The sequence below is a fragment of the Rousettus aegyptiacus genome, unplaced genomic scaffold (assembly GCF_014176215.1).
Source record: "Rousettus aegyptiacus isolate mRouAeg1 unplaced genomic scaffold, mRouAeg1.p scaffold_m13_p_2, whole genome shotgun sequence".
In the NCBI taxonomy this organism is placed as follows: Eukaryota; Metazoa; Chordata; class Mammalia; order Chiroptera; family Pteropodidae; genus Rousettus; species Rousettus aegyptiacus.
The window spans coordinates 56658510-56670962 of NW_023416295.1; the positions used below are offsets into that span (position 1 = coordinate 56658510).

General features: G+C 37.0%; 1 protein-coding gene and 1 pseudogene across 2 annotated transcripts in view; one reads left to right on the top strand and one right to left on the bottom strand.

Annotated features, from left to right (window-relative positions):
- LOC107514794 (CD302 antigen) overlaps window positions 1-12453 on the top strand; it is a 107002-nt gene that overhangs the window by 81352 nt on the left and 13197 nt on the right. The gene's annotated exons all lie outside the window — the stretch shown is intronic.
- LOC118614634 lies at window positions 10795-10913 on the bottom strand (annotated as a pseudogene).

Here is a 12453-nt window from a genome sequence, read left to right on the forward strand (position 1 = left end):
TGGGTACCAAGAGAGAGGCCTGGGGAAGGGGGTCGCGGAGCATCCGAGAAGTACTCTCTCCCTTCCACGGTGTCCACATCCTCAGAGCAGACCCCATTAGCGGGTAAAGGCCCCCAAATGAGGTCTAATTGACTGGAGAGCTGAGGGACTTGCCACAACGAGCATAGTTTCAGGGCCATTTGGCCCGAAAAGAGAAGAGGGGGAAGTTGGCTGCGGAGATTTCCCCAGCTGTGCGTAGCGGAGATGGAGGGTGGGGGTGGGAAGAAGCGGGCGCTCTTTTGCTCACGGCGTTGTTTGTCCACTTGGTGGTTGTTCAAGTTGTTGAAACAGGAAAAACAGTTCAGCCAAATAACCCCTGGATCGAAGTGGGCCGTGAACAGGCAAAGCTTGGATTCCACTTAAGTCGTGTGATTTAAAAATCTCTAAGTCTACTCTGATGTTGTGCAAGTGACATCTGAAAAATTACGCGATTAGTCATTTCCAAAATGACTCCTTTGGAAAATAGACAATTCTATTGAATATGCAGTTTTGGCTGTTGTTTTTTTTTTACAGGCAAGTTTCTCAGTCATGTCACAAATGTTGACGAGGTAAAACTCTGTGGAAAGACTTCCATCCAAAAACACAATTGATTGAACAATTCCAGGAATTAAAGAGCAAAATAAACAAGAACTAAGTGAATACTTGTATGGATTTGAATAAAATGATTATGCAAGAGTTACATTCCCCCCACCACCACCCCCTGAATTTCATTGCCATTTTATAAGTTCCTGCTGGGAGTCTGCTGACAGGCAGGGATATTGCAAAAGATCTCAGTGATGGAGGCAGCACTAGAATAAGTAACTCAGAACCTCCTTACAAACCCAAAGCTTCTTTCCTGAAAGCTTTTGTCTACCAGCATTTACGACCAGTTATGCCATCTGCTGCCTGTGGAGGAGCAGAAACAAGATATGCCGATTTTCACTTTGTCCATACTGAGCACGTTAGAGATTCTGTGAAGACTGGACTGTTTTGATCCCTCCTTGTGCAGGTGCTCATGTTTCCCAGGAACATCTAAATGCCCATTTAACCCACCGTCTGGGTGGCCATGCCTTCATACTTTAGGCTAGTCAGAAACCACTTTTCTTGTCAGGTTTTTAAAAATCAGTTTCTCGATTTTGATATCTCTCTTCTTTAGAGAAGTTCTTTTGACCAGCAATAGAAGACAAAGCGATCTTTGGAAAGCATTCTTTTTCCTTTTATAAGTCCAGTATAGTTGAATAGGCTTTTTAAGAGCTCGAGAAATACATGTTGAACAAATTAATGCTATTAACTGATCAGCTCTCAATCAGGAGGCTTTAAGGATTAATTTAGAAAGAGCATGATCTTTGGAGTTAGTTACAAACTATGGCCTTGATCAAGTTACCCAACTCATTGTGTTTTAGTAAAATGGAGATAATACCCCACAGCATTAAGTGAAAACTCTATGTCTAGTATCTATTACAGGCCTGGGACATCTTGGTTTCTTTCCCTTTTGTTCTCTTCATACAAAATGAAGGGTAATTTTTGCAACTCGAAAACATCATGAGTGCCACTTTTATGTGGATGTATGTGAGATAGTCATGGTTACTGAACACATTCACATACATGTTGATGACATAAAACTGGAAAACTATATATGTTTTTCATCATAATACTTCACAAATCTATTCAGACAGGATTAGGAATCATATTCAGCTTAGCACTAAGTCAAGAAAGCTTTTCAAGGTTATCACAGATTGAGCTGAATGGCAAGATCTTAACAAAAAGCTTCTGCGGTATTGCATAGAATATAAATGTAACGATGAAAAGGAAATTATTGTTACTGTGATCTGATATTGTGGAGCTTATTAGTGTAAGTGATCTTATGTTGTTCTTAGTTATTATCTTGAAAATTACAGTGAACAAAAAATTCTTTAAATTCCTGAGTAATGTTTCATGCATCTCTTTAAAAAAGTTCTGTAATGCTACTTTTTGTACATAGTAAATGATCAGTATATGTTTACTGGGTCAGTGATATCCTGTGGGCGGCATTAGATGGGTGGATATAAGCATGTTCAGAGTAAATCCTCATTCTGTGGTTATTACATGGATCAGAATCGAGGTTACTAACTTTTTTTTTTAGTTTCTTTTGTGGAAGCAGCCCTATTTCTGTTTTTTTTTTAACATTTTAAAATTAAGTTTATTGAGGTTTATTAAGTTTATTGGTTAATAATGTTATGTAAATTGCAGGTATACAACATTATAATTTGCTATCTCTATGCTCTATTGAGTGCTCACCACCCAAAGTCATTTCCTTCCGTCACCATATATTTGCCCCCCTTTCCTCAGTTCGCCCTTTCCCCCACCCCTCCCTCTCTGGTAACCACCATACTATTGTCTGTGTCTATGAGTATGTTCGTTTTGTTTGTTGCTTTCTGTTTTATATACCACATATGAGTGAAATCATACCGTTTTTGATTTTTTCTGTCTGACGTATTTCACTTTGCATAATACCCTCGCAATCCATCCATAATGTTGCAAATGGCAATATCGCATCTTTTTATAGCTAAATAGTATTCCATTTTACTTATATGCCACATATTTTTTGTCCTTTCATCCATCTGTGAACACTTTGGTTATTTTCATGTATCTGATTTAAAAATGGGCAGAGGATCTGAATAGACATTTTTCCAAGGAAAACATACAGATAGCCAACAGGCACATGAAAAGATGCTCAGCATCACTAGTTATTAGGGAAATTCAGATCAAAACCACAATGAGATATCACCTCACACCTGCTAGAATGGCTGTTATCAAAGAGACAAGAAATAGCAAATGTAGGTGAGGATGTGGAGAAAAGGGAACCCTTGTTCACTGTTGGTGGGGTTGTAAATTGGTGCAGCCACTATGGAAAACAGTATGGAGGTTCCTTTAAAAATTAAAAACAAAACTACCATATGATCCAGCAATTCCTCTTCCAGGTATTTACCTGAAAAATATGAAAATGCTAATTCATAAAGATGCAGGTTGCTAATTTTAAATTGTCACAGCCTAGATGAGGTGCCCCTGCATTCCTCCCCAATGTCATCTTTTACCACCCTTCCTGCCATTTCCTCTGTTTATCCACACTGACCTCGGTGACTCCACCACTGCTGGTTCTTCTGTCCAGACCACCCTCCCCTTCCCTGGTCCTAGGCACAGCTTCCCCCATCCACATCATTCAGATCTCTGTTCATATGTCACTTCCTCAAGCCTTCCCCAAACGTCTGACATTCTCTATCACATCTCCATGTTTGATCTTCTTCAAAGCACTTACTACTATCTGAATGCACCTTGTTCACCTCTTGTCTTCTTGCCTATTGCTCCCCTTACCAGAAGTAAGTTCCCTAACAGCAGAGACTTTACTGTCTTGTGGAGTTTTGTTTTGTTTCGATCTGTGTCTCTGTACTTTATTCTAATTTATAATAAAAGGACAAAAATTAGATGAATGATTTAAAAAGTAGGGGGCATAATGGGATTGCAGTTTCTTTTGAATTATTTTACCTCTGCATGAACTCATCTCATAATTGAATTCAAAGCATTAAATCATCTTCATCTATTGATGTAACTTTTTCTGACCCTTGTGGATAGCACACTTATATTTCAGGGGAAATTCTCAGATATATTTTTGTGAATTTTGAGATGTTAATAAATGTCTTTTTTTCTTTCAATGAAAACAGTGAAATTATAATTAGGTATTATTTCAGGACTTCTTTCATTGTTGAGGAGCTTTTTAAAAACATGCTTATGTGTTGAAAACTAATTTTGCAACAGGGTGATGGTCCACAGTTTATGACACATATCAGGTATTTTTTCCTGCTATGGGTTATTTTAGATTTTGAGGGCAAATATTGAGACTGACTCTTTAAGAAAATAGACCAGTGATGCCCAGTGAGAAAGGTACAGATAACACTGCCTGGCACCCCATTCTATGAATAAATATCACGACAGCTCTTCTGAGAAGGGATGTGAGTGAGCAAGTTGGAAGTGGACATCTCGGAAGCTAAGTGTGAAAGGGTAATGTGAAAAGGGCATGGAGTGTCAGAGTGGCTGGATTTCCTTGAGATTCAGGCAGAGCTTGCAGCCCAATGTACTGCCTCTGAATTAGTCAGGGAATTGGAACAGCTGCTCTCTCCTCCATACACCATAAAAGTCATAAACAGCTCCTCTTCTTCCTCCCTTTCTGCCACAGTCACTCTTGTGGAAGGTAAGTGACTGCAACTCATACCTTAATGGGAGAAGGGGCAAAGGTCTTATTGACAAGGGAAAAAAATACAGTCTTTGCCTAAAATACAGTCTTTAACATTCAGAACAAGTATGTCCCAAGGATCACTTCCTCTTATTCTGTGCCTGGTTGTTTAAAAAAAGAAATTATAAGGGAACAGAGAGTTCTATTAGAACTGACAGTTGATGCAAAATATTCCTGTGAATTTGCCATTTTATTCTTTTAGCACTTGGTAATTTTAGGCAGAGGAAATATATGGAAACTTTTGGAGTTACGTTAAGTACAGGCTTTTTAAATTTTCATCAGACTCCTAAATTTTGGTACATATTAAATCAATAGAATTATAAAATTCATTGTTTAGGTGCATTATTAACATAAACCTATCTTTTAGGACTGCTGTAAAGAAGGAAGAGTAACGGACAAACACTTTGCAGAAAGCTTTGGGCAGGTTATCTTTTTATTTAGCAAAGTATATTCATCGAAATATATTGTATAGAAAATATTACAGAACCTATAATTAAAAACTTGTGGCAATATTTTGGGAAGGTAGGTTTTTTTTTTTTATTATAATAGGATTCTAGCAAAGATAGTTAGCATTGAGAAGACTCAGTTTAGCTTTCTGCTCATGAAGTGCATCAGTCTCAACAGCTTTCCTCTCCAGAGGTATCCAACTTCTGTTTGAACACTGTTCTTCTCAAAGTAAACTGTATCTCTTCAGTAGTGCTTAAAGCTTATTTCTGGGGCAGATGCTCTGATCCTGTAGCATGAGAAGAAGGATTCAGTGCTGAATTAACTGGAGTTGCTGCTAATGCTGAAATGAACCTAAGGAGAAAGCAGTTGAAAGGTTTGAGGAAGTGAGTCAACAGTTTGTTTCTGTTTTTCTGCCTATAGCTTTTCTTTTCTTCTTTCTTTTCTTTTTTCTTTTTTTTTCTTTTTTCTTTCTTCTCTCTCTCTCTCTCTTTCTCTCTCTCTCTCTCTCTCTCTGTCTTATATTGCTTATTTAATTTTTAACAATGGTCTTTGATTCACTACAATTGCCATTGTCATCATCATACTCACTCCCATCTCAGGGGCCTTGTTTTTGCTATTCCCTGTGTCTGACCTAGATATCCAAATGTCTTTTGTCCTTCAGCTCATTCAGATCTTTTTTAATATGTCATTTACATAATATCTTCTTAGTCTCCTTTCTAAGATTGTAACCTTAACCTCTACCTTACACTAAAGATCTTGTTCTCTGTTTTAAGTTTTCTTCTTAGTACTTATCACTATCTATGGTCGTTAGCCTCTAAGATGGCTATAAATGTTCCTCACCTCCTAAGATTCATACTCCTGTGTAGCTCACCCTCACCCTGAATAGGGCTGACCTATATAACCAATAGGATGTTGTGGAAATGACAGAGTGTGACTTCCAAGGGTGGCCTAAAAATATATTGCACTTTTATCTTGTTCTCATTTGAATTATTTGCTCTGAGGGAAGCCAGCTGCCATGTCATAAGGACCCTTGAGTAGCCCTATGCAGAGCCCTGTGGTGAGGAACTGAGGCTTCCTACCCACAGCTAACACCAACTCACCATCCATATGAGTGAGTCTTCTTGGAGGCTGATCCTCCAGCCCCAATTCAATTTTCAGATAGCTGAGGCCCTGGCCAACATCTTGACTGCAACTTTATGAGGTACCCCAAGCCAAAATCACCCAGTGAAGCAGCTGCTTCTGAATTCTGGATCTAGAGAAAGTGTGTGATATAATAAAGGTTTTTTGTTGGTTTAAGCTACTAATTTGCTACATAGCAAGCAATAGGTCACTAATAAATCAGAAAGGCCGACTACTCTAGGCTAGGCAGTAGCCGAAGGGGAGACCTGGTATAAGAACCCTAAGAGTCCTGTTTAAATCCTGAGATAGGATCCTCAATTTTCTTATTACCCCACATATCTGTACAATAGTCATCTATCATTTGGGGTAACCGAGCAAGTCTGTAGTTCTTGCAGCTAGAAAGGGACTCTCACAGATAGTGCAGTGCAAAGATATAAGTTCTGAGGAGTCAGAGGTTACAGGAAGGTGAGGGTTGGACACTTCATGGAGGATTGACACATGAGCCATCACTGGAATAAGAATACACTTTAATCAATAGATGGTTTAGAGATCAGAGCTGATTATAATTTATAAAACATAAGAACTAACTGCAAGTGTACAACAAGGAAGTGATTTGTAAATTTTACTTCCCTTGGTGTTGATTTGACTTTCGTGTACTTAATAGACATGCTTTATTCCATATAAAGTGTTTTTAAGTTATTGATTTTAAAATATTTTTGAGTTATTTATTACCAATAGGAAATACTATGTGTCGCTTTGATTAGAAATAATACAAGGAACATTTCTCAACCCATGATTCAGGAACTTACAATGTGTTATAAAGGTGTTTCAGGTATCATTAAATGTGGTGATGGGGTCCATTTCCATTTCATTTTAAAAAATTACAATAAAGCTAAAGAAAATCAAAAGGAAAAAGTAGGAGAAGAAAAAGAAAATCAAAGTTTGCAATTCAGAATATCTGCCCTTGTGACTTTCGATTTGAGTTTCATTCTGGAAATGACTGTTTGTTTTATCAGTCATGTCTTAATACAGAAACAGCATTATCTGGTGGGAGAAGTGGGAGGAGGGAGAGACCTGCCTAGTTCACTCATTCAACGAATATTTGATTCCTTACTAGGCGCCTGTCGTTTTGCTTTGTACGGCATTCCCTCTGCCTTGGATTTCTTTCTGTTTTTCCTTTTCTGCATGGCAAACTCATTTATCCTGTGAATTGTAGCTCAGATATTGCCTCCTTTTTGAAATGCCCCTTACTCTACAAGTTATTTCTCCTTCTTTTATATCCTTATAGCATTTTCCCGGCCATACGTTTGTAACATCTTTAATGTACATGTCTAACTCTCCTAACAGACTGAGCACTTTAAGTATAGGGCTCATTCGCCTTTATATCCCTTTCTCTTCACTCCTTAGCACTACTCATTCTGACACATAGGAGTGGCTCAGCAAATGTTTGTTGAATGGATGATGGCTAGGTGGACGAACAATTGTTCAAAAGCATGAAAGTGAGAATTCTGCTTCTGAGTATTAGGGAGTGTGATACTAATGTTCCCAATAAGAATAACTAGACAATCTAGATAAAATCTCATAAGAAATGTATTTGCAGCTCAGAGAGCTGCTAAGGTAGTTTATTGAAGTGAGCCCAATATTGTGTGTGTTACTTTTCCTCTTAGGAGAGTTACCAAAATTTTAAGCAGCTAAAAGTAGAGCAGAGTTTTTGGCAGTCTCCTGGTGTTTAAGGAGACAAAAATTTGAGTTTTAACTCGCCAAAGAGAGGGGGCTCTAGTTAAGATCAAGACTTTCCATTGAAATCCATGGATATTGGGCCTCACAAATGCTATACCTCTTCAGGTCAACTCAATCCCCGATTGTATTAAAGTAATCTAGCTGCCTACCAGAATCCTTTCTAGAGGAGAATATCATCATCTAGAGTCTCTTCGTTTTTTCCTACACAGTGTCTTGTTTTTGATTTAAACAAACAAACAAAAACAAACTACCATGCATAACAAGACATAGGCCAAAAGGGGAAAGAAAAAACAACAACAAAAAAACAGACCAACAGATGACCCAGAAATTAGAATTTTCAGAAACAGACTTTAACTGTTAATAAGTTCAAGGATATAGATAATAAGATAGAGAATTTCACCAGAGACTAAGAATATATAAAAATATAAATATTGAAATTCTATAATGGAAAATCAATGACATTATGAACTCAATAGATAAGTTTCATAGCACTTTTGTTAAAACTGAAAAGTAGGATAATAAACCAGAAAGAACAAGATTATAGTATGGAGAGGGAAAAGTGTTACAAACATAGAAAAGAGCAAAAAGAACATATGGAACATGGTGAAAAGTCTAACACATATATAATTTGAGTCTCAGAAAGGGAGGAGAGAGAAAATGGAGTAAAAGTATTATTTGGAGCAATTATTTTCCAAAAGTGACCAATAAGCTACAGATTCAAGAAGTACATTGATTTTTTTTTTTTTTAAGCAGGATTAAAAAAACAAAAAAACAAGTCGGCATACACTATCAACCTGCTAAAACCAAAGACAAAGAACATCTTGAAAGCAGCCAGAAAGAGCAACAGACTGACTGGATTTCGCAGTAGGAATAATTGAAGCCAAAACAATAAAATTATGTCTTAAATGAAAGAAAAGCTGCCATTGTAGCATTCTATAATTGGGGAAAAAATCCATCAAACATGAAGGCAATAGAAAGATATTTACAGAAAATCAAGAACTAAGGGAGCTTGTAGTAGACCTATACTTAAAGAAAACACCAAAGGAATTTTTTCAGGCAAATGGAAAATTATCTCAGTAATACAAAAAATGTAAGAAGAAATGAAGAGCAACAGAGTAGGTAAATATGTGTTTAAAGGAACACTGACCTTTAGATTCATGCAAAGGTGATATGCAAAATAGTGATAAAACACAAAGGAAGGGAGGTGCATGAAGTGTATACATATGTCTAGCTTTGTCTGGGATCCTAGCATTGTCTAAGAAGTGGGAAAATGTACTAATTTATTTTAGATACTAAGAATCCAGGGTTGCATGCTGTGATTTTCATAGCACCCACTACAAAAATTTAAAATAAAGAATATATAATAAGCTAAAAGAAAAAAAGTGGGATTTAAAAATATTTAATCCAAAAAGAAGACAAAAGGAGAAAAAAGGAACATAAAACGAGTAGGACAAATAGCAAATAGTAAGATAGTAGATATCAACTTATACATTAGTAAATACATTCAATAGTAATGGAAATGCTCCAATTAAAAGACAAAGAATATCAAACTGGATTTTAAAAATTACTTGCTAAGATTTATAGCTACTTTGGGAGAGTGTTTCACAGTATCAGCTAAAACTAGACACATGTATACACTCAATGACCCAGCAATCCACTTCTAGAAATATGCCCACAAGAAAGCGTGCATATGTGTACCACAAGATATGCACAGGATGTTATAACAGCATTACTTGTAGTGGCCTCAAACTAGAAACTACCCAAATATTCATCAACAGAAGAATGAGTAAATTCATGCAATACTATATAACTATGAGAAAGAACAACCTATGGTTACACACTGCGACATGAATGAATCTCATAAAAGTAATGTTGGTCAAAAGAAACCAGACACAAAAGAGTACATACTGTGTGATTTCATTACTACAAAGTTTAAAAACAGGCAAAACTAATCTCGTGGTATTAGAAATAGAAGAGTGATTTCCTTTGGAGAGGAATGGTGACTAAAAAGGGTTAATGGTCTGTTTCTTCAACTTGCTGATAATTATATGGATGTGTTCATTTTATGAAGATTCGCCAAGCTGTATACTTATGATTTGCACATTGTATGGTGCATTTCAATTAAAAGTTTACTTCCTAAAAGGTAGAGCGGTAGAAATATGAGAAATGGCAGCAAGGTCAATCCAGTTATATTTTAGGTTATAAGAAACTTAGCATGCTTCTAGAAGAAAATGATGAATACACTGGAAAGGGAATGTTTGAAGATGCTGAAGAGATAATATATTAAGCTTTTTAAGGATTAAAAAGAGACAGGATTCATTCAGCAAATATTTTAAATTTCTTTTATAGTCCAAGCACTTTCTGAGGTGTTTGGGATCCAATAATTAATGAGGCTCCGTCCCTGTTTTCAGAGATGTCACTGCCTAGTAGGGAAAGGTACCAAGAATGATGATAGTTAATAAAAGCTATATGTTTTGAGAACCTTCCTTGTATTAGGCACTATGCTGTGTAGTTTTGTACCTATTGTTCACAACAACCATCCAATGAATTTTTGTTTTCCCCCTGAGGAAACACAGGAAATAAGTTGTCCAAGGTCTCTCCACCAAGATAAAAAACCGTAGTCTGTCTGACTTTAAAGCCATGTTCCTTCTGGTACTTTACCTAGCCATTGGACGGTGACTTAGAAAAGAAAGAATTATGTAATGGTATTGCAAATGGACGTCAAAATAAATTCCACTGGTGATGTCTTGGAGAAGGTGGTATATGTAGATGGCCTGGGTCTCAATGGATGAGGGACAGAGAATAATGTTTGATGGTCTGGAAGTGGATTTGGAGAAATAAAAGTCTTTTCCTCTGAGGACCACATTTTCAAAGAAGGCAGCAGAAGTGTATAGTGAAAATGACATGGCTGAGAACTGTTTCTCAGAACTGGATCAAAGGGTCTGGCTGCTCCACATACAGACTCTAAACCAAGCATCTTGTTTTCCACCCCTCCCTGAACCTTCTTCCTACAAAGCTGTCTGGGCTCTTCAATTCCTGACCTTTTCTGGACTCCCTTGCTTTTTAAAATTTGAGATCACACTGCACATATAATTTTATAGCCAGAATTCTTTTTTTTAAGGTGAGGTAACCCTTGGTTGACTTTACAGATTGCAAGGACCTTGTCAGCTTACAATCCCTTGTTTTTTTTTTTTTATTTTTTACACCTACAGTACCTGGTCTTCCTAGGTGGTCTCCTATCCAAGTACTAACCAGGCCCAACCCTGCTAAGCTTCCAAGATCAGACAGGATTGGGCTTGTTCAGGGTGGCATGGCTGTAGACTAGAATTTTTTTTTTTAATTTAATATTTCATTAAGAGCATTTTCCCCAAAGGGAAATGCTTATTGGCTAAAATATCCCTATCCAGCTACCGTTAAGCCACCATAATGGGAAAGTTCTAGATTCTTACCAGAGTTCAAGCCAAGGTAGTCACATGTGTAATGCAAGTGCTTATAAAACAGCAGGAAAAAAAAAACCTGTGCACAGGATAAATTGTACTTTGGTACACCTACCCTCATTGCTAGTACATCTTGGATGGTTAAACTACCAAAAGAAACAAGCAGTATGAGGCCAGGGAAAAACTCACATCTCATACATTAGGATAATTTTAAGTAACTCATTGTATTGATTAAGTTAGTGATACAGCTGCTGTAACAGTGACCCTAATTAACAATGGCTTAACCAGAGAGGAGTTTATTTTCTTTCTCGTTACAATCTGAGTATGATATGATGGCTCCACCTAGGATCATTTTGCCTTGTTGCTCTGTTATTTCTAGGCCCTTTCCATTGTTTACAGGATTAAAGATGGCCAACTACATTCTAGCCAGTGGGAAAGGGGCAGGAGGGTTGAGGGAGCACATTTCTTCCTTTTGAAAGCACATTTTGTACATTTATCTTCTGCTCACAACTTATTATCCAGAAGTTACCAGAAGACTGGGAAGTAATCCAGCTTGGTGGCCGTGTGCTCTGTACTACATAAGAAGCTGAGGTCAAGTACTGGAGACAACTAATAGTTTCTGCTATATTCTGAGCTTAGTAAAATTAAGATTGCTGAATTTGGACTAACAGCTGATTGTTAAGTTCTGACCTTTGTAGTAAGGCATTCTTCTACTTGTTTATATTAAAATTATAGTACATACAGGACTTTAAAATAAAACTAGGTAAAATCTTACTGATTTTCCCTATTAGACCTAAGAGAATATGGAAAATTAATGCCTTGTGCTCCTTTATTCACTGGAATTCAGTAAAGTCCTCATATCCTTTGTCCATTCTGGCTAGTGAAACCAAGCCCTTACAGGCCTACTTTTGCTTCTAATGCTAACTAATAAAATTCCAGAACCAACGCTTACAAATGTATGCCTTTATAATGAGCACCACAAACAAAAGAGACCCCAACACAGAAATGAAGGTGAACCTCTACCCTACAGTAGCAGAGGAAGAGAGATGGATCTGTTTCATAGAACTAGCTTTGATGAGGTATTAAGAACATCAATCTTGTTTTCCTGTGCAATATGAAAACTTGTTTGAATATTCATAATTTGAGCAACTTGTTTTATTCTCTGTTTTAATTTTAACAAAAAGGTCGTGTAAAACTAAGACTTTTGAAATCGTTACTGCATACTGAAAAGAACATTATAGCGAACTTGGCAATAATACGGTAATTTACGTCTGAACTCCTAAGCAACCCAAAGACTTAAAACTTCGTTCAGTAAAATCAGAAGAGAATCACTTGCACAGTTCTCTTTTCCCACACATACAATGGAGAAAAGTAATTCCTGTCATACTCATCAATTTCTTATTTTAACAGAGATTCAGAGCCTTG